A 20,746-nucleotide genomic window follows, 5' to 3' on the forward strand; every position below is an offset into this window, starting at 1 on the left:
AGGTTAAAGTATATGACGTTTTCAAAAAATTGAAGGATGGCAAGCAATAGATCTAATTGGCAAGTCACCAAGAGGGTCGGCAAATCCGACCTTATCCGCTGTTGAGCTTGAATTTGCATTTGAAGCGAGTATTGCGAACTTGAGAATCTTTAGTAATGGTGTGTCAAAACTTGATTCTTTGAGTACACAATTGATCCTTGCATAAGTAAATTGAGTCCTGTTGTTTATATTCATAATTGAGTCTTGTGTAGCACTATTTAAGAAATCCTTGTTGAACTTCTAAACTTGAGTTTTACTTGAGGACAAGCAAAAGTTTAAGTTGGGGTGTTGATGAGTCCACAAATTGGACTCATTTAGGGTTATATTTTAATAGAAATTGTGTCCTCAAATGCTTATTTTATCTCATTACCTGATGAAACCGTAAGTTTTAGGTATTTGAAGTTTGAAGGAAATCATGGACACTACGTCGCAAAAAGGAACAAAACGGCTGAAAAGAATGAAGAAATGAAGGCCTGAGGATCATTGAGTCCACTTGGTGAGTCGCCGAAGGGTCTTACTTCGCCTTTTGTTCCAGTGTGCTGAGCCCTAAAGGAAAGGATCAAGTCGGCAAAAAAAGGGAGCAGTCGGCGCATCGCCAAGAAGTACTACGAAGCAGTACCATGTCGCCCAATGACCTAGAGCACAATGATAATGAAGGGTGGTATAAGACGCCGATGAACTACACCAAAGGGTGAATAACCGAGTTGATCGATGATTCCAACTAACGACACCGAATGATCCGTTGTATCTCAAATCTGTGAAAATTATAAATACTAGTTAGAGTTGTAGTTTTAGGAGTCGAAGAATTATTATAATTTTCATATAGAATAGTACTTTTTGATATTTTTGCTGTAAGTTTGAGAGGGTTTTTAAGGCTTCAAGATCCAAAGGGTTTCATCTTCAATATTAGGATTTGGGTCTCTTGGATTATTCAATTTTGGCATGTATCAAGACTTAAAATCTTCATACCCAGTTGGATGCGAGCTTAATTTGGTATAAATTTCTATCTCCGATACATGTGTGGCTAAAAACCCCACTTCTTGGGGTGTGATTTAGCGAATATGGGTTAAGATAATTGTTGGGTCTTGCTTGTTGATAGTTTAATCATAGTTTGATTGTGATTTCGTTTAATAGTTGTGGATGAATTTAATGAATTTGTAGTTGGAAATACAAGTTTATTTATGTGTTTTCGGCTTGATCGAGAGAGAGGTCGTAAAACTAAAACTACTAAGTTGATGGCCGGTGGGAGTGGGTCGACATGAGGTTCAGGTCGAGAGAGTGAATCATAATCTTATTTCCGCACACTTATCTCGAGAGAGTGAGTGGGTTAAGGCATAGGCTGGTGTTCATGCGACAAGTGGTTGTCTGACAGGAACACATTTGAAACGGGGTAAGTTACTCGAGAGAGAGCTTATCGCCCTTAAAGTTTATCCTAGTCACAATTATTCTATGTATCTTCTATCGAAAGCATTTACCCAATAATCTAGCTTAACCCGTATTCTCGTCACATCCCAAGGTTCCCCTCTCATTTCTTAGAAATCCTTGTTTATTTTGTTGTTTTTACTTACTTGTGACAAAAACCCCCATTGTTAATTGACACTCTTTGTGTCACCCTTTAATTTACAATGTTTTTTAATCGTTAATGTCTTTAGCTACGACTAGTTAGAACTAAATTTTTATTTTTCTTATAATTCTCAAAATCACTCCCATGGGAACGATCCCAACCCTTGGTTGGGTTACTAAACTATTGTACGATCGTAGACACTTGCATCGGAAGTTGTGTCTTGATTATGCCAACATCAATGATATTTTGGGTAAACGATGCATAACTTTTTGGATGGGATTGTTCTTCTCCACAACTTTTTGTATCTCTTCTTCCTCTATACTATTGGTTTCTTCATGCATTTGAGATTCTTCATTTTCGGTCACATCGCCTATTGCTACCTTTCAACTACGAGTAACCACAACCAGCCCTCTATCATAATCTTCCATGGCCAATTTTTGTTTCAATTGTGCTGAAAGTAAATTCAACTGACCTTCAAGTATATTGATTGCATCTGCGTGAGAGTTCACTTTATTGTTCAATGATGAAAAGTCAACTTTTATCCCTTTTAACAAGTCATCCAAACCTTCGACTTTATCAAGGATGTGTGAAAACATATCATTCACCTGGGGACTACTTGCACTCACTTTCGATTTTGGGCTCTCACTTGAGTAAATGTGGTCCTCCTCCCTTTTCCAATAATCACTTTGCTCGGCCCAATCTTGATAGTATCTTCTTTGCTCTTCCCCCTTGTGATAGTTCCAACCTTAATTCCCTCCCCACTGTAAATAGTGTGGGTGGAAACCCTCCTCGTATCTTTTGGAGTCCCAACCTTGATTCTCTCCCGACTTTGAATAACCGGAGGAAGAACCCTCCTCAACTCTAAACACTCCACTTGTCCCCTTGGGATTTTCCACATTTTCCATCATATGCTCTTGTAATAGTTCCATTTGGGTCAACATCTTCTTGATGTTTTCATCCCTCTCTCTTTCCTTATGAAGTTGTTCTTGTGTCATTCTAAAACAAAAAGGAGAGACTTGATCCTCTTGGGTGTACCACGGTAGATTTATTTTAGTCATGTCATCAAGAAGAAATGAATCCACCTCAAATTATTGAAACATTATTCCCCCTCGTACCAATTGATCAGCCACCCCATTATTAACCGAATCAAGACTCCGGTAAATATATTGGAGTAGCAAATCATTTGGTAGCCCGTGAGTTGGGCATTTAAGTATGAGTTTCTTAAACCTCACCCATGTTTCATGGATGGGTTCACCCTCCCATCGCTTGAAACCTTGAATGTTGTCTCTAAGCTTCATCATCCTTGATGGGGGATAATCTTGCATTGAATGCTATAATCAGTTCCTCCCATGATATGATGGAATTGTTTAGTAACTCGGCCAACCATTTGCTAGCCTCCCCGGTCAAAGATAGAAGAAATAACCAAAGCCGAATTGACTCTTGTGACACATTCTTGAATGAAAACGGGTTGCACACCTCTATAAAACTTCTTGCATGCTCATGCGGGTCTTCGTGTTCTATCCCTCCATAGAGTCCCCTCATTTGGAGGATATGAAGAGTCATGCTAGTGACCTCAAATATTGCATTCCCATCAGCTTGTGGTATGCAAATTGCACCCATTTAACCTGAATGAGATAGGTTGTAAACACTATTAATATCATCAATACCGTCCTGATGACCTACTTGACTACCACTCACCTCTTCCTCACTCATTTTTACTTCTATGTAGTCCAACCAACACTACACAATGCAGTCTAAAGCCAATTCAACTACAACCAACAAATTTACAAATTAAATCTTCCATCAAAGAATTCTAAGTAACGCTACTCCCCGGTAGCGATGCCATTTTGATTAACGTTTCAAGGACACTTCATCCAATTCTAAATGTCAACGATCGTTAGTCAATATCTAACCCAACCTTTTGAGTTGGGGTCGATACAACATAGAGTGGATTTCTGTGAATTCAAATACGAAGGTATGATGATGAACATTACAACTGAGTAGCACACACTTTAGAGTTTAATAATCAAATTTTTAGGATGTCGTTACCAACACACTTCAAAGTACTAACAAGAAACAATCAAATAACTAGCAAACACTTGGGGGATTGACTACCCAAATGCCGAATTCATCTTAATAGGTTTACATCATTACCGATTATTCTAATTCATTGTGGGTAGAATGGACTATAAGTAAAACACTTTTCTCTCTAATAATTGCCTTATTTCCATTGAGTTCTATCGAACCTCAACACTATCTTTAAGCTAACTAGCCCACGTTCTCATCAAATTCACTCTTTTGAGTTGGATAAAAAGGTTGGGTCTTGGGTTTCACTTTCTCAAGCTGAAACCATCAAGACCCACTACTAAGGATGCCAAAATACTACGTTGGTTCTGTAGTTTTCTCTCGAGCAAGTATAAAACTCTTAAAATTATCACACCAAAGATGCAATAATGATGTTAAACCACCATAATAATTTAGACCCACTTCAGATTAACACCACAAATCACTAATTGATAACACCCATTTAGTAGAAGACAACAATTGGTCACATTGTTAAACCCCCAAGGTTAGGGTTTTAGCCAATCATGATGAAAAGATAAAATGCTTTCCATAGCTGGGTAAATGAAATTTGGAAGTTAAAATTAACTAAAATCTTCTCTATTACAAAATCTCAATGAAAAACCTTGCTAAAATTACTTGAAATCCACAATGGTAGTGTTTTCTCCCTCAATCTTTTGTTACTCCCATTTCTGAATACCTTCTCTCTCTTGAAAAAATCAATTTATGCAAGTCTGATGTTTGGCTGTTTGGCACCAATCGACGAGGTAAGTTGGAATTTGTCGACCATTCGGTGACTCGCCAATTTTCCTTCATCTCGCCTTCAGTTTTCACCTCTTCTTAATCCAGCCACTATAATTATTGGCGAGTCAGATCGGGATCGCCGAGTGATTCCGCAATGCACCCTTTTTCCTTTCCACTCGCCCATCGGCACTTATATGGATCTCAATCAGTAGTTTTGGCGACCTGGTAATCCATCGTCGAAGCGATTGACAACACACTGAGTGGAACTGCTGCTCGCCGAAGCTACCCCTAATTCAGCCTCATCATTCTGTAACTTTAGGCTGTAGGGTGGCAAATTTGCGAGTTATCGAGTGACATCGACGATCATCAGGCTTGTCTTTCCCTTCTCTTTTTCGCTCGTGTTGTCTATATTGCCCATTTCTGTCCTAGCTTTGTTCCTCAATCCATGTATCTGAATATCAATAGTTTTACTTCAGTTGTTGGCACAAAAGAAACATTTGAGGACACTAAATCTATATAAATAAAGCCCTAAATGAGTCCAAATCTCGAACTCATCAGAGGGGAATTCTATCTACCACGTAACTAGCACGATGTTACAACTCTTTCAAATAAAAGGATTATATGGAGGGCTAGCTCATGAGGATCCCCATAAACATATTCAAAGTTTTGTAGACGTATGTGGTTCGTTCTCATTCAATAACATATCTCAAGAATCAGTCTGTCTCTGGTTGTTCCCTTTTTCTTTAATGGGAGAAGCTACCAAGTGGTTAGCTGATCTACCGAGGAATTCCATTACTACTTGGGATCAACTTACCGTAGCATTCTTTGTAAGGTTCTTTCCTCCATCAAGGATGATGATGTTAAGAGATCATATTCAGGGCTTTAAGCCTTTGGAGGATGAATCAATCCATAAGACATGGCTGAGATTTCAGAAGTTGTCCCACTCACAGGATGTCAAACAACGTGTTGTTACAACATTTCTATAAGAGTATTGACTCGGTGAACAAAAGGTGTTGCTGATCAACTTATTCTAGGGGGTATAATGCAACAGCCTTTCAAAATTGCATCTAATCTCCTCGATGGGATGACCAAAATTAACAGAGCATGGTACACTCGAGAGGCCCAGCTGTCTCCTCTAACTTTTAGAATGACAAATGAGCAGATCGAGAAGGATCCAGAGTGAGACAAAAATAGGGCCAAAATGATTACCCAGTTGGATATCTTGTCAAAATATGTAATGGGTAGTGGGTTGAAGAGTGTAAATATTTTTGTTGTTGGTAGAGCAAACCCCGAGGAGCCACACTTTGAGGCTATATATAATGAGGAAGTGAATTTTCTTGCAAATCAAGGAGGAGGTTTCCGCCTAAGTTATCCAAGGTCGGGCAGGAATCCAAGTTGGAATATAGAAAGGGATGATGGCTGGAGAGACCGTGACAGAGAATGGCACGACCCTAGTGCTAATTAGAAGGAAAGGGAGGGTGAAAAGAAAAGATACGTCCCACAGCTAACTCGAAAAAGTTATGTACAGAAGACATGCTTGTACGCATTCTCAATAAGGTAGAAGTTTCGAAAAAAGGTTTAAAAGAAATTAAAGAGGACGTCTCCACACTTAATCAGATGGTCACCTCTCACTCAGTGTCCATCAAACAATTGGAAACGCAAGTGGGTCAAATTTCATATCATTTGAACCCAAGGCCAAAATGAAGTTTACCAAGTAAGACCTTGGCTACCCCAAAAATGAACCTTGAAAGCATACCCATGTCGTGACACAATGTTGAATAAGGCGCTTCTTGGGAGGCAACCCAAGTTTTAAAGTTTTTATTACCGTTGTTTGAATAACGGGTGTTGAAAAGTTGAAATGATTATAAAATGGCAACTAGGCGAGCCAAAATCCTAGTTGGTGACTCGCCCAACAGGTCAACGAGCCCGACTTGGATCACCTTTTGAACCACTTAGCTTGCTAAAGGTCTTGTAAACTCGGCGGGCTAAAGTACCACTCGGCGCATCACCGAGTGGGTCAACGACCAAGACTTATGTGGTCGACTGGTGCGTGAACTAAAGATTTTTAAAAGGCCAAACAATTTAAAATTCAAAAATCCTTTCACTTTCATACATTTTAGCTTTCGTACTATCACAATCGATCATATTTTTTTCTCGTACTGCCAATTATAATTTTTGTTTGGGATCTTTAGCTCGAGGTGGACGTTTGGATTACATTTCTACTTAGCTTTTCATATTTTCGGCAATCATAGGTTGGTTTTCTGAACCCTGCTCTATAATTGGTTGAAATCAAATGCAATTATCATTTTGTGGTTTTTATCTGTGCATAATCTAGTTTTGTTTATCGTATGGTAGTTTCATTGACCGTAGTTAGTTGGAATCGTAATTATTTGGCCTTAAATGGTAATTTCCCGTGTTGTTGATGGTTAAAATTGGTTGTCTGCATTGAAAATGTTGTGGGCCTAGCAGGGTGAAGTCTGAGTAACCCCAAATTGTGCTAATTATTGAATTTTCCCAATGATGGAGTCATTGACGTCATTCTTAAGGGCAAAAGACGTCAATTGACAAATTTTTCCAAAATCGGGGGAACTGTGAGTACCCCGTGGGCTTTGGTCTAATGGGTCTTTACTGAGTTGCATATTGTGAGTGTTTAATTTTGTTTTCGTGGATTGCAGGCTTGATTTTGAAGTACGGGGTACAAATATGGCACGTTGGGCTATTCGGTGAGCTGGGTCAAGCTTGCCGAGTGGTTCGGCGGTTTGCCAAATGTCCACTAGATCACCCTTTAATTCTTTAAATTTTGAGTTTGAATTCGGTAACTTTCGGCAATATGGCTGTGCTCTCTGAGTTCACTTGGAATCTCACTGGAAGTCCCTTCTGATCGGCCTTTTACGCCCATATCCTTAAATATACTTTGTAATTTCGGCGAGCAACTTCAGGTTCGCCAAATGGTTCTGGCGATCTACCAAATGGCCCTGGGCATCACCGACCACTGCTTATTTTAGAAATTTTTTGTTTTGGATTTTTCGGTGAGCTACTTCTTTTTTGCCGAATGGCCCTGGACATCGCCAACCTATGCTTATTTTAGAACCTTTTTGTTCTGAAACTTTCAGCGAACCCGTGTTGGCTCAGCAAAGGTGTTTGGCGACTTGCCAATTGGTTTGGCGACTCACCGATTGGTTTCGGCGAGTCTTCTTGCAACTTTAACAATGACTTTTTCCCAATTAAATCTAACATTTTCAACATTGTTTTGCATGTATGGATAGACCCAAAGTTGCAAGTAGGAATCAGCCGCCCTGGAAGAGGGCTCGAGAAATAGTTATAGATAAGGAAACTGCTGCTTCCCAGGTTCTAACTATGAAATTTCCTCTAAGAGGGGGAAAGGAAAAGGGAAAGGGAAAGGGCCTAGTTCAATCGACACCAGCGGAGGGGAGTTCCTATAGTGAGGGATTGTATTCCACGTACCTCACTCCCTTTGACAATGAGGGTGGTTCTGAAGATAGTTCTCCTGCCTCTATCTCCGAGCCGGAAGATGATTAGTCATTAGAGACTAGTTGAGAGGATCAATGCTCCAAGTCTTTGAATGATCCGTCTAGGATCCTTGTGCCTGTAATGCCTACTCCTCCAACCCCAGTTGTAGCTCCAACTCAGACAGTGGTCTAAGCACCTCCAATTCGGGGTCCTCCTCACCGGTCACCCAACAAATTAAGGGTTGAGGGTTCGAGGAACATATTAGAAGAAAAGAGGTTGTCTACCGATGGTATGGTGGATCGATATCCGAAAGTTTGGAACACTTTGAAGTTCCACAAATTTGAGGTGTTTACAAAACCCTGGAGCCCTTACATTCCTATTTGAGTACAGGAGTTCTATTCGATATACGGAGAGTTGGTGCCGAAGGGGAAAAAGAAGGAAAGTTCCTTCATGCCGGTTGACTTTGTGATAGTTTGAGGCCGAAAGGTGAAGTGCAACAGTTCGGATATAAATGTTGTACTTGGGTGTTCCCAGGACTTCATGCACGACTACCCGAATTTAGTTAAGAAGAAGACCCTAGACAATCTGAAGGGTTGGTTGGCACCCCTACTTGTCATTCTACTCAAAGGTGGATTGAGAAAGGTGCACAAATCGAGAAGAAGGACCTGAATGTAGTTGTTTGGTACTGGTTCAAGTTTATTAGTAGCACTGTCGTGCCTTCCAAGAATGAGTCCACCTCCGCCATCGGAAGGCTACTTGTCTTGGGTCTATTATAGAGCGACAATGGTTGAACTTAGGGCTGCTCATTGAGCAAGAGATGACCATGATGTCCAAGAGGAGCCAAACATCTTTGCCTTTCCCTACCTTGATCATTGAGCTGTGTCGACGAGCCCGTGTTCTAAGGGATGAGACGACAAATATGGAGGTAGCACCCACCTCTTCTACTAACATCCAACGCATTGAGGCTTAGTACTTGAGAGATGAGGCCAATAGGAGGAGGGTTGTACTGGCGAATACGTCCCTAGTTGTTGATGTTGATATGCTGTCGACTGAGACAATCATGCCCCCTCAGGATGGTGGGCCTTCAGATACCTCTAGTCGCTCTAGTTTTTATACTTCTAGTTCTTCTACTGCATCCACTCCTAATACTTCTGTTGCTGCTATTGCTCCCAATCCCCTATCACCCAGGGCATGCTATACAAGATTTGGTATCTGTCCCAATCTACTAATTTGCGGGCCTCCTGGGTAGAGTCCGTTGTGCTTAGGCTGATAGAGCGGGCAATTGTTGCCGTATTAGCCTCGATCCGGACTGAGATGAGGGAGCATAGAGAGCTGATTGAGGGCCACAAGTTGGCATTGGATGACCTTATGGTGAGGGTGGAGGAATGTGAGCAGAGACACAATGATGCCGATGTTGTGACGGACTTGAAGAACAATATTTTTTTGGCTGCACAGAGATGTGGACGAGCTTAAGTCCACTGCTTTGTCGATGTTTTTTTGGATAGTGGAGATTCCTGAGATGTCGAGCACTAATATTCTAGGTAGTTCTAAAGCTCCTCCGGATACTACCAGAGATGATATTAGATCTGATGATGTAGATGCCGAGTTTGAGACAGAGATAGATGAAGAGTAGCTGGGTGTTAGAGATGAGGTTGTGTATGATGATTTGTTGAACTTTGAGGAGGCCATAATGGAGACAGCTAGGCAGGAATCGCTTAGAGATACGTCTATGGTGGGCTCTAGTGGAGCCAAGGATCCAGTGGAGCCAGGCACTTATGCCCAGACAGAGAGAGTTATTGATAGATAGACTTCACCCCAGGCATATCCTGAAAGGATGACTATTTTGCCTCACTTTCTGTTATCTTTTAGACTTTATTTTAGCTTCTTTACATTTGAGGACAAGTGCTTTTTTTGTTTGGTGGGGTGAGGTATTTCCATACCTACCTTTGTTGGTCAGTTTTTGTGAATACTGGTTTATTGTTGATTTTGGTTTTGTGTATGTTGGATCTTATTTAGTGTTTATATATATATATCTTGGTTGTTGATCCATCTTGGCCCATTGTTCTTATTGTGCAAATAGTTTTGAACCGATTTAAAAAAATTTGCCACCTCTTTTGTGTTTGACAGTGGCAGTTCTCTTGATTTTTTTAGTGTTGTTTGTGGTCAATACCAATGACTAAATAGTGCTCTCAATTGTACGATATGAATGAGCGGCTATAGTGAGACAAATTGAGTTACATAGGTCATATGTAAACTCTTAGCATCTCGTTGTGAGTCGTTTGTCGATTAAGTCTCCTGTGATGAATATTGCACGCTAGCTAGAAAGTGTAAAGTGATGTTTGATAATTGTGTTGAATGCCTTGTGTGGTGAGGTTGTCTTGAATATGGTGCTTGATGACACCTAGAATTTTCCTCGTTAGATTGATTGAATGAAACAAGCATTTGAAATGATCTTAGGCAAAAGTTTTGAAAAGTGAAACAAATTGATAACATACCTCTTTGTGGCCACCTTGTGGGAAGTGTGAACCTTGCTTGGCACTTTTTGAGCCTATCCATTTATTTGGAAGAAACTTTTACCTCTTTGTCCCATCACCTATAACCTTCATGAAGTATTGGTTTGTTGAATAGTCAACTTGGGCTAAAAGCCTAACTTGGAGGTGTGGTGAAAAAGAAGGAAAGTCAAGAATTGTGAAAAATTCCCCTTTGAAGAATAGTTTGAAAAAGATGGAATCCCTCCATACAAAAAAATAAAAAAAAAAAAAGAAAAGAAATGGTGAGAAGACTGAAAAATAGAAAAACTTGTGAAATAGAGTTTGTACGATAAGCAAAAGAAATGGGGTATCTGATGAGACATGTTTAGTTGAATAATGGGGTGGATTGTGAACACGTTTGAATGAGAAAGAGAAGGAGAAAAAGTGATTTTTAGGCCATACTTCATGAAGGTAGAAGCCACTGAACCAAAATGACCATACATTTATACTCAGCCCTGTTACTAGCCTCGAAAAGGCCTTTGTCATCCTGAGTGAGCTGAAACGAATGTTGATTGGAAATGAGGGCAAACCTATTGGTGGAATCATTCATGTGTTCATCTTTGTGCATGGGAGTTGTATGTGATTCCGGTATCTTAAATTGCTGGGAATTTTGTGTGAGCATGGAATCATCCTTATTGTGAGGGCATTTGAATGCTTTTGTTGAGCTTGAACTTGCATTTGAAGCAAGCATTGTGAGCTTGAGTACACTTGATAATGGTGAGTGACAATTTGAAACTTAGAGTGCACAATTGATTATATGTGTAGTTTAAACCTCTTGTGCACATTTGTGTTGAATCTTGAGTAGCACCATTTGTAAACATCTGTGTTGAACTAATTGATCTTGAGATTTACTTGAGGACTTGCAAAAGTTTAAGTTGGGGGTGTTGATGAGTCTAAGATTTTGACTCATTTAGGGCTTTGTTTTCATTGTTTAAGTGTCCTCAATACGTAATTTATGCTCTAAACTGATGTTAAAGTTTTGATTTGCAGCAATGAAGGCGAAGGAGCAAGGCAAGGGTATTACCATGCAAAAAGGAATGAAAAAGCTGAAGAAGTTGAAGGAAGGCAATCTTGGTGATCGCCAAAACTACTCAATGAGCAGCCGAGTTTCTCTTTACCTCGCCTAAAGTTTTAGCATGCCAGCCCTGAGGAAGAACCTACTTGGCGAAGGAAATGGGTAGTCAGCGGATCGCCGAACTACTTGGTGATATCGACCTCAATCACATAAAGTCAAAGAACCCCGAGGATTAAGAGCCAAGGCAAACCTGCGGATGAATAGATCAATTGGCGCGTCGCCAACTTCATCGGCGGTCCTCGACTTACCTCGCCTAATTGCCTCGCATGACAAAATTTGAGAAACTATAAATTAAATTTCAAAAGAAAGAAAGGAGCTCCGCACTTTTTGGAAAGAATCTAAATTCAGTTCTCCTGAATTTTCCATTCTAGACTTTACAGCTTTTGAGACTTGATTTTGAGGAATTGCAATTGGGTTTTTGAATTAATTCGATTTGAAGCATTGTCGAGACTTGGAAACCATTACCCAGCTCATGACTAACATAGTTGGTAGTTATTTCTTCATTTTTATGTTGTGTAGCTAAAACCCCAATTCTTGGGGGTGTGATCATGTGATTATTGACATAATTAGCTTATGGGTATTGTTGTTTACTTATTTAAATGCTTGATTGAAGTGGGTATCATCGATAGTTGTGTATTAATCATGAATTGAAGTAGCAAATGCAATTCTAACTTAGTGTTCCAGACTTGCTTGAAAAAGAGGTTTTCGATTAATGATTGTAGTTATTAGGTTGATGTAGGTTCATCTCGAGAGAGTGAATCCTAAACTTGATTCTACCTATCTAGCTCGAGAGAGTAGGTAAATTAAGGTGTTGGGTTGTTTATATTGTTAAGCTTGTCTAGGTTCGACAGAACTTGCCTGAGTCGTAATAGTTATTCGAGAGAAAGCTAATGCATCTATAGTCTAGCCTACCTACTGAGATTTAGCAAGTGTTAGTAAATTTCAATTATCCATATAGCGAAATTTGCCTATAATCGATCACATCCCCGAGAATTTCTCTCTACTTGTTAAATCCTCTATTTTGATAATTATCTTAGTTGTTAATTGACAAACCAATTCCCCCATCTGACATTCGTTGTCAACCCCTTCGATCTATCTAAATGTTTTCGATAATTTCTATTCCGATAACTGATTAGACCACTTTCATAACTTCAAAACTGAATTCGAACTTGTACCGCTCCCTGTGGATTCGACCCCTACTCTTGATTGGGTTTTATACTTGATTACGATCGCCAACACCTAGTATTGGATGAGGTGTAGTTGAGCGTTTATCAATGTCCCATCAGAGTTTGGCTCGTCATAAGAAATTTCCAACCTAAAATTCAACAGCAAAAACATTACCATTATAACAACCCATTTTGTTGTGTTGAGTATTACCATCGTTTTTTCCTAATCTAGACTTCATACAGGTTTATTTAAGTGTTTTAGGACTATAGGGGATATGTAGCACGAATCTTGATGGACTAATTAAGGCGCAATTTAGAACAAAAAATCAAAACAAGAAAGTTGAACACTTAACAGTTGACCAAAGTCAACATTTGAGGTTAGTGAACTCGAAATCAAGGTGTGAAAGATAGGTCCATCTATATGGTGTTTTTAGACTTAGTTGGATAGATTGGATGGTCCCAAGGGTCTTTAAAGTCATTTGGACATCTAAGTTGAAAATTAGTGATTTTGATGATTATGAATTGACCACGATCAAATATAGAGAAAATTCCATAAATAGTCCCTTAACTATAACAATAGGTTTATAATGGTCCCTCAACTATACTTTTATTTGTTCAGTCCTTTAACTATTCAAAAACTTATGAGCTTTGGTCCCTTAATTATATACTTATTTATTCTTGTCCTTTAAGTATTCAAAGACTTATAAGCTTTGGTCCGTTAACTATACACTTACGGTTTTAGTCTGTTAAGTGTTCAAAAAATTATTAGGTTTGGTTTTTGTCCATTTTTTATACAGTTAGTATAGATTTATATTAGGGTTTGTTTGGAAAGCCACTTGGTAATTGAAATTGGTGTAATTACTAGGGTAGTAATTACCAGCCTAGTAATTACACTGTCTAGTAATTACATTGACCTGTTTGGTTGCCACAGTGTAATTACACAGTAATTACACATGTCCTGTTTGGATGCCACAATGTAATTACACGTGTTCTGTTTGGATGCACAATTGCAATCATAAAATTATAATAAATTTTAAAAATAAAAATTAATTATTTAAAATTTATACTAGACAAATAAGAAACTTTATAAATGACATTAAATTAAATATTTAAGATATATATTCTTTTTTGAAAATATATTAATTAATAAACATATTTTCTGTAACTAATATTATTAAACAATAATTGATTTGTATGTTTTCAAATTAATATATTTCAATTGAATTGATCGTAACAACTAAAAGTATGAAGTTTCTACGAACATCGTGAAATGTATGTTTGATAAAAAGAATAATATATAAATAAAATGTCATAAATTATTAAATGTTTGACAAAAATATAATCTATCAAGTCTAATTAAAAAATGACGTGCAATGCGAATTTAATATTACTAAAACAAATGAAATTGAAAATATAACATATGTTATAAATTCAAAACAAAAAACTTAACATAATACTCTTATACCAAATTTCAACATAGCAATAAATATGATTTATTTTTATTTTTTCTTAATAAAGAAAATGTAAGTCTATAACCTTACTTAACAATAAATTATATTTTAATTTAAAATTAGAATACTAATAAAATTATTCTAATGAGAAAATAAGCATGGCATAAAGAAATAGATAATACGAGAAAATTACATAGAATCACGTAAAGTAAGGTTGAGAACAAGAAGAAAATGAAATATAATAATAAAAAATAAAAAATAAAAAATAAGCTTTTACAAATTTTTAGAATAATAAAAATAATAAAAGAACTTAAAATAATAGAAGTAAAAAATTAAAACAAAAAAGTAGAAATAGAAATAAAAAAAATTAAAAAGTAATTAGGTGGTAATTACACCATGTAATTACCAGCAATTCACAGCCTCTGCCTGTGAATGGTAGAGTGTAATTACGCCCTGCCAATTACCTGTTGACCAAGTAATTACCTGTCCTTCCAAACATGACAAGATAGTGTAATTACACCAAATCCAATTATCAGGGTGTCCTTCCAAACAGGCCCTTAATGGAACTCTTTGGGAGATTAAATCTTTAACCATTTTAAAGTTGTTTCTCGATCCCCGCTATTTTTATTCAAATTACTCTAAAAAGAACAATAAGATCAACAATTCAATATAAAACTAATGCGGAAAGAAGATGTAAATCTTAATTTTATTCAATGGAGGATAAAATAAAGCATATACTTATTGCTAATGACTTAAATATGTTGTGTTCCATTCTTTATCGGTTAACGGTTCATAATCAACGCGATTTTTTTAATTCTATTTTTCATTTTAAAAAAAAGAGATTTGATCTATAACACCTCAGATTTTGGAAAAGAAAGAAAATATTTTTTTAACTACAATCTGGTTCTGCGGGTCCCACCTAGATAACAACCATAGGAAGAGAGAAAATAATTTTCTAAAAATCAAGTCTAGAACCCTTTTTAAGATTCACCAAGATGGTCCGTTATCGAATGTACGGGTTGTAGATAGGTCTCGTAGGTGAGTCCCTGCCTTAGTGAAATTTGGAGGGTAGAAAGTCCTATAGACTAACCGTATAGAATTTCGATAGTTATTTTTAGGGGCTTTTTGGTCTTTTCCTAAGAGTTTTAAGCCTATACTATGTCGGTTTTGCCTCTATCCACAGAACAATATTGTAACGACCCGTAAAATAAATAAGTGAAACTAGAGCCTAACTAGTGTGTCTTGGAGTTTGGTATGAGGTTTAAGGGTGTATAATGTTGTCTCAAGCTATGGTTGACGGGTTTAGGGGTTTAGGTTTAAACGCATAGGTACGACTCCCCAAGGACAACCCTAAGGGTCCTTGAGGAGGACCCTAAGCCTAACCCCCAAGACCTCTTGAAATCAAAAGGGTTGCCCAAGATTTGGTGAACCACAGAAGGGGACCACACCCCGTGGATGGCCTCCGTGCGTCAAGTCCCCAAAGTCCAAGCCACAACCCCAAACCACGCATGAGTAGGATGGTCCGTTAACCAGACCACGGTCCGTGGTTTGCTCCTACAAAAGCCGCAATGGTTCGGCCAAGTTGGGAGTGAATTGGTAAATTCACCCTTAGTCTTGTTTGGTTGAGAGACAGTTTTAATTAGTTATTTATGGTATCCATGCATTGTACGAGTAGGCTTTGAGAGGGTCATAGTGAGTTCTCTAAGTCCTAATGACTGATTTATGAATGTGTCCTATTGAAGTTAATGAAATAGGTTGACTTATATGCTTAAATGTAAAGATGCATGCTATACTTGGATTGTATTATGAGTTACTTCCTTGTCGTGACTTAATGAATATGAATATTCCTTGTCTATGGTGGTTTCAAAGGATTACTTAGTGTGAGTAGTAGTATGGGATGCTACTCATGCATTGCACAAGTATGACTTAGAGTTGTCTTAGGTGATGGTCCTTATGTGTTGATATGGCATATGTAATGTTTGTATCTCTTATGTATGATTATTGTGTCTCTTATGTATAAGTGTTGTGTAAGGATGGAAAGGTTGAATGTTAAGTTGACTTTTGTTGAACTTAAGGTGGTACTTTGGTGTGGATAGTGATATGGGACGCTATCCATACATTGCACAAAGTATAGCTTGCGGGTTACTTGAGGTGAAGGCTTAATGTGAAGGTAATGGTTTATATGATGATTATGTTCTAATATGGTTTAAATGACATGTATGTTGGTCGTGGTTGAATATTATGGCTCTTATGTTTATGTTCATGAAGGTTTTATCAAAATAAAATATATCATGACTTTCAAACAAAATGTCCGTTTTCAGCATGTTTTTGCATGACTATCATACTTAGTACATAATTGTCCTAACCCATTCTTCTTCATGTTTTACTAGAAGTGTAGGTTCCGGTAATTGAGTGGTTTTCTCTAGTGAAGCTTCCATTCGAGTTCCCCAAGACTAAGTGGTATGTCCTCATAGATCGAGGACAAGTAGTTGGTGTTTCCTTTCTTTTCATGTAATAGACTATTGTTAAGCTTTGTCGATTGTAAAGGGCCGTGGCACTATTTTGTTTCAAGTATGTTGTTTAGATGGCCATGTGAGACACTAGACTTCCGCTTGCTTTTAATGTTTTCGATTGTTGGATTTATAAAAGAAAAGTTTTAAATTCCGCACTATTTCTAAGTATCTTATGTTATGAATGCTATGAGGCTTGTATAAGACCCATTTGGGGTCGAGTACACCGTGTCGTTTCCAGGGTTCACATTTGGGTCGTGACAAACATAAAGACTTTTAAGTCCTACATCTACCTACTTTAAATCCATTCTCCTAATTCCCAAATACCCTTCAAGTTCTTTCTCAAAATATTCTCTAAGGCTAAGGAAGATAAAGTTAGGGTTTCAATCACCGAGATCTCAAACGCACTCTAGCAATTGAGCTATGAACTCCAAAGTATGTAAGTCTTCACCAATGTAGTCCTTCCTCTATAGGGTTCTCAAAATCTTCAATTTTACAAGTTAAAATTCTCAATTAAATGTGAGGATTTTATTCAATAATTATGAGTTATTTTAAATTATGATTCAATCGATTGTTTTCAATCTTTTTATGTATGAATTGAAGTAATTACATGTTTTTTAGTTGAATTCGTATGAACTCATGCATGATCCATTATTGTTGAATTTGAACACATGATGAAGCTTATGAACTATGATTTATTGAAATTATGCACATTTTATGAAAGTAATGATTATGACTCATGCAAGCTTATAGATGAAGGTATCAATATGTTTCATGAAGTTTGGCCACATGACTTGAATGACATCTATATTATCCATCAATGCTTTTGGGCTATTTTCCTAAATTTTGTCTTGATTAGTATGGTATCCGAATATTCCATTTATGATTTTAGATTACACTTTGAAAACTATTTCCATTAGTAGTATGACATTTTTAGTATGAGCTTAATGACTATGAGTATTATAAATATAATATTTAAAGATAATGGATGGTGAAAGGATTTCTCATGCATGGTCTAAGGAGCTACTCTATAATGTTTCTAGCTTGGATTGGTTTCTTAATCGTACCTTTCCATGGATGATAAAAAAGAATATGATTAAAGACTATTATGTGGGATGTTTTACTTAGCACCGAGTGGACTAGTAACAATTGCCCATGTCCCATAAACTATGCGATACTATAGAATGTTTTCTAAGATAGACATTATCTAGTGGATCCACTTACGCTAGAAGTTCATGGTTCTTAACTTAGCAAGTAGGATACTCTCTTTTCGGTGTAGGTGCAATACATTAGACTACATGTTATAGTCACATTATTTATGTCAGTTAATGGTAAATTTCCCACAATAATGATCTGAGTTACATTCAAGGTATTTCATAAAGGGTTTCAAATATATTAATCTTGCATTGTATAGATCATGATTATAATTTATGTTTTCTAACCTTTTTGTCTTATGATTTACTTTGCCATTGCATGTCATGTAAAGTCTTTTTTAGCATGAATCAAATGTGGGATCCTTTAGCGGAATCAGTTCGTTGAGGATGCTACTTGAGAGGCCGAGATCGATGTGAAGTCCTATTTTCCACATCTATTTCGCTCCGACCCCACTCTAGCTTGAGGTATTTCGTCCTCATTGTCCATCCTTATGTCTTAGTCATTCTCATATTTCCTTATGCATTCATGCGCATGAAAACTTGATTTTTGAGAAAATGTGTTAGCTTGATTGTTTCTCCATGTTTATGTGCATTTGAGTATGAGTTGCATATAAGCCTTATGAAATGATGCTTTCAGTATGCTTTAGCTTGGAGTTGAGTTTCCTCCTCGGATATGTGCATTTATGTGATTGCATTAAAGTCGGGCTATTAGATCTATTATCTACCCTCCTTATGATGTCTTGAATCCTATTCGAGGATGAATATTCCTAAGAAGGAGATATTGTAACACCTCGAATTTTGAAATATGGAAATGTGCAAAACCTGCATGGCTGATGTTTGTGTTTATGGTCTCAACCTACGGTCCGTAGGGCTATTACTGTAACATTCCAGAAATTAATAGACTAAACTAGTAGGCTAAGCTAGAGCTTGAAGTTAGGGTCAGAGCCTTGAAAGTACCTGCCCGTACCTTAAAATTCATGTTTTCGTGTTAGAACGTCAAGGCCTAAACCTAAAGGACCAGCCATAGGTCCTTGAGGAAAAGACCTAGAAGGGCTGCCAGGCAGTGACCCGCGGAGGGCACCCACGCCTCGTGGGTCAACCTACGCTCCATGGATTGGCATTCGTAGGTCCACCCCTAAGAAAACAGGTCATTGACCACAACCCACGCTTCACCAGCATGGGCCGTGGGTCTATACACGGTCCATGTGTGAGGGGGCCGTAGGTCATACCTAGAAACCATTTTTGTGAATTAGTTAAGGGTGTTTTGGGGTTTTCCTTTTTCATTAATTATTAAGTGACGTCATTTTTTATTATTTCGACCAACTATATAATGTTTTAAAGCCCCTAAATCTATTCATCCTCATCATAATTCCCAAATTCACAAATCAAAATCAACTTCCCCCAAAATCTTCTCTCTAGAACTCCAAGGAAGAAGAAGAGAATCATGCTAGGGTTTGAAGAAGAGGGGTTTTTCACAAAAATTCATGGAATTCTCCATCAATGTATGGTAGTTCTTCATCCATGGGTAGCCTTCACCCATGGAGCCCTTTCCAAAACTCCAACTTCAAAGTTAGTTATCCCAAAAACCTAGGGTTTGACTTCAATCTCAAGGATTCCTTTCAAATTAATTTTAATTGATTGGATTATGTTTTATTATGGATTAGTTGATGATTTTATATGATTTTAAGTTGAATTCCTCAAGAATCCATGAATTCCCCTATTTTCCCAAATTGGATCTAAAAGTGTGGGTGAATTGTAGAATGAGGAATATTATGAAATCATGCTTATAGTAATAATAGTAATTGAATCATGTTATCATCCATGTCTAATGTAGTAACTCTAGATATGTTGGTTGAATGTGATCTATGGTCCTTGTAGGGAAAAGCATTAGAATTATGTATTTTTATGAGGCTTATGTATATGCATCTAGATTACTTTAAGAGTGAAGTGAATATGATTATGATCTAATTGTTTTGTTGGTTGGGTGATTACCCTCATGTACAGACTTATGTATGAATATGATATGATGTGAAAGGTTTGTCAAATGTCGTGATTCTAAGGTTGGAAGACTAGTCTCACCTATTGAATCTAGGTATAGTATGAATTATATTGGAGTGAGTGTAAAAACATTGCTCCATTAATATGAACTTAAGTCAAGACTTAATAGATAACCTATTGGGAATTACTGCTTAGCACCAAGTGGATATGAATATGAGATGAAATTTTATACGATAGTTGGGTCCAGCTTCCCTCAAAAGCTTATACACTAGTTGAGTCCGACTTTCCAAATAGGTTCCTTTTACACTAGTTGAGTCCGGGTTCCCAAAGTAGGTATCTCATGAGATGGAAACCTTCTACCTTAGTTGAGTCTGGGTTTCTAGAAGCAATCTCCTTATCCCATAAACTATGTGCCTACATAGGTCTTTATCTAGTGGATCAACCTAAGCTAAGAGTTTGGTTCTACCTTAGGCAAGTAGGACAACCCCTTTTCGGTGTGGGGTAGACACCGGATTCCATGATTAAGCTCACATGGTCTATGTCGGTTAACGATAATACCATTATGATAATTTGATTTATGAACTATAGTTACTCAATAAGCTTTCCTTAGTGTGGGTAGGATTATGGGATCTTATTCATGCATTGTAGAAGAATACTTTGAGGGTATTTATGGTATGTTTCCAATGTGATTTGATGACCTATATGTTGAATATGCTTATGACTTATTCTTTTGCACTAATCCTCATGGTGATTCTTAAACTTGGTAAAATGCATGCTTTTCAACTAAAATGTCCCTTTTTGCATGTTTCAAGGTTTTTATACATGGCTACCATACTTAGTGTATCTTTGTACTAACCCATGTTTTCTACATTTTCTATAAGTATATGGTCCGGTGTTTGAGGTGATCTTCCTCCTTGATCAAAGCTTGGATCGTCTATTCTTCTTGCTTTTGGTGAGTCCTCATGCTTCGAGGACGAATGTT

Source organism: Solanum stenotomum, chromosome 3 (assembly GCF_019186545.1).
Source record: "Solanum stenotomum isolate F172 chromosome 3, ASM1918654v1, whole genome shotgun sequence".
Taxonomy (NCBI): domain Eukaryota; kingdom Viridiplantae; phylum Streptophyta; class Magnoliopsida; order Solanales; family Solanaceae; genus Solanum; species Solanum stenotomum.